The sequence below is a fragment of the Haplochromis burtoni genome, unplaced genomic scaffold (assembly GCF_018398535.1).
Source record: "Haplochromis burtoni strain Fernald_Lab_line unplaced genomic scaffold, NCSU_Asbu1 Contig_459, whole genome shotgun sequence".
Lineage (NCBI taxonomy): Eukaryota > Metazoa > Chordata > Actinopteri > Cichliformes > Cichlidae > Haplochromis > Haplochromis burtoni.
Window position 1 is genome coordinate 194,793 of NW_024582820.1, and position 2,453 is coordinate 197,245.

Sequence of the window (2,453 nt, forward strand, 5' to 3'; positions counted from 1 at the left end):
TCTACCACAAGATGGTGCAGTGACTGAATCTAACCCGTGACAGCTGAGGAGCTGTGATGTCACTGGTTAAAGTGTCAGCCTTACAGCAGAGATGAACCTTTGGACCCTTCCTCATCTGTAACAGCTTTACAGACTGTGGCGCTGTGGGTCCCAGCAGTGCCTTGCAGCTGTTGTGCAGACGCAGAGTTTCAGGGTTCCCGGTCTGTGCAACCTGAGGGCTCCCTTGCCTTGGTGGGTACCAGAGGACGGGGGTGCCTACTGGGGTCAGCGGGGGAGCTGGCCCTAGGGAGGGGCATCCTCCCCTCCCTCCTTTTCCTCCCCATCCCCGGCTACCTCCCTCTTCCCGCTCCACCACACTCACCCACACAGGTAGGGCCTTGGGGTGCGGGTGTGTCACCAGGGTGCAGGGGAGACATCCCCCCCCTCTGTCCCCTTCTGGCCACCTGTGCCTCAATTTTATCTCACAACTTAGACATCCACATTACTTACACTCTCATAACACACACATATATATAGGGCCTTGAGGGTGGGCACGTTAACGGCGTCCAGTGGACGGTCTGTGTACTCAAACCTACCTCTGGCGCTGGTGCTGGTCGATCAAATGGACCAATACGGCAATGCCACGATGATCCATTTGGCAAAGTAAATCCATTGGGTCTCCTTGTTGGTCTTCAGACAACAATTCTGACAGCTAAAGAACCAAATGGGACAGGCAAAAAAAAAAAAGAAAGCTGTCGTTAACTGTGGCTCTGCAAACGTGGCGCAGCAGGTAGTTTCTCTCAGGAAGTGCTGTTTGTGTAGAGGCTGGTTTTCTGTGACCTGCACAGTGACACAATCACTGATGATGTCACTGTTAATACGTCCAGAATCACAGTCGTGACATCGGCGTCTTATTGGTCAGAAGATTTTTCCTCCTAAGGAAAGCCGCTGTCGTAACGAGCACTTTGATGTCATGTTTCTGCGCATTTTCAACGTGTCCAACTTTACAGATGACTCCTGACTGATGACCAGCTGTCAGGTCAGCTGACTGCAGCGCTGTGGCTGAGCAGGTGAAAGCACCTGTCTTATAAACAGGCGGTCCTGAGTTCAAATCCCAGCAGTTCAGCTGTCAGAGTGTGGACCCCTTAAAACTGTACAGGTGTCCTTTACTGGTTTGATTGCTGGTTTTACCCCAGTTTAAATCGTGGATGCCTCACAACCTCCCACACTAACACAGAGATCAGAGTGTTGGTGTGTTTAGGTGGACCCCGTCTGACACAAGTCACCATAAAGCATCTGCACGTCTAAGGAAAGTGCTTCCTTTATTAGCTCCTTAGCAGAAGAGACAGGCCCTGCCAAGTAGTCACCGGGAGTGAGCTGGTACATACCTGAGCGCCCAGCCCCGGACACCAAGAACCACCAACGCACCGACCCCTGAGGGCATCAGTCACCGGCAGGGAGTGTGGTGAGGGGAGATAGGCCTTTGGAGGGCCTGGGAGTTCCCAGAGAGGTGGAGTCTAAGACCCGACCTGACATATAGACACAGACACAAACATGCATTCCCACCCTCATGCACACATATACAAATACTCAGCACTCACCCAACGTAGGGATAGACATACATGGACATGTACACACAATCACACTCCCCAAACAAACTCTATACCCCGGGTCCAGGTACCCTCGCCCCTGGAAGGGGAAACGGCACCTACACCCAGGAGATGTTACGGTGGAGGCAAGCAGACCGCATCCTAGATCCCAATTGGACGGCCAACACCTCCTCCCAGCCCCCCGCCCCGATGGCCAGCAGAGAACAGGGGTGTGTGAAGACCCCAAACCTCCCTCCTCTCGCTCATGTGTAGTGTTGCTGCGTGTTGTTCTAAGGTGCATTTAACTGATCAGTTTGCATTAATTCTAATGTTTCTGGCCAACATCAGCAGCCTTTACAGTTATCATTATGTTTTTTACCAAACACACAGGCTGAACTGAGATGTTGGATGGACGGCGGTTTAACCGTGACCGTGGCAGCGAGGTGGGAGGTGATCGTGGGCCGTTCACCTTTTCTTCGTTCCACATCTGGAGGCAAAGTCGTCTGAAACTGAAGAAGTCAGAAAACAGTTTGACCAGCTTTAAGGCCACACCTTCCTGCAGGCGGTCATGTGATCCACACGCATGCAAGGCGCTGTGGCTTAGATGGTTAAAGCGCCTGTCTAGTAAACAGGAGATCCTGGGTTCGAATTCCAGCAGTGCCTTAGTGCTGTGCTTTTTCCAAGTTTAAGCTAACGCAGAAAAGAAAGCAGCAGCAAGAGCCGATCGCAGTCGTCACTGTTAACAGAGCTGAGGACGTCTGTGGAGACGCTGTCACGGGTCCTCATAAGTGCCTCTATGCAAACAGACAAACACTCAGGGGTCAGACAGAGGAGCCTTTGTGTCCAGTTGCAGTGAATGAAGCCTCACACAGAACAAACACACTC

At 52.2% G+C, this 2,453-nt stretch overlaps 1 non-coding gene across 1 annotated transcript; it reads left to right on the top strand.

Annotated features, from left to right (window-relative positions):
- Positions 1–2,157: 2,157 nt before the first annotated feature.
- Positions 2,158–2,231, top strand: trnat-agu. Its single transcript has one exon. It is a non-coding gene; the product is annotated as a tRNA-Thr (tRNA).
- Positions 2,232–2,453: the final 222 nt, after the last annotated feature.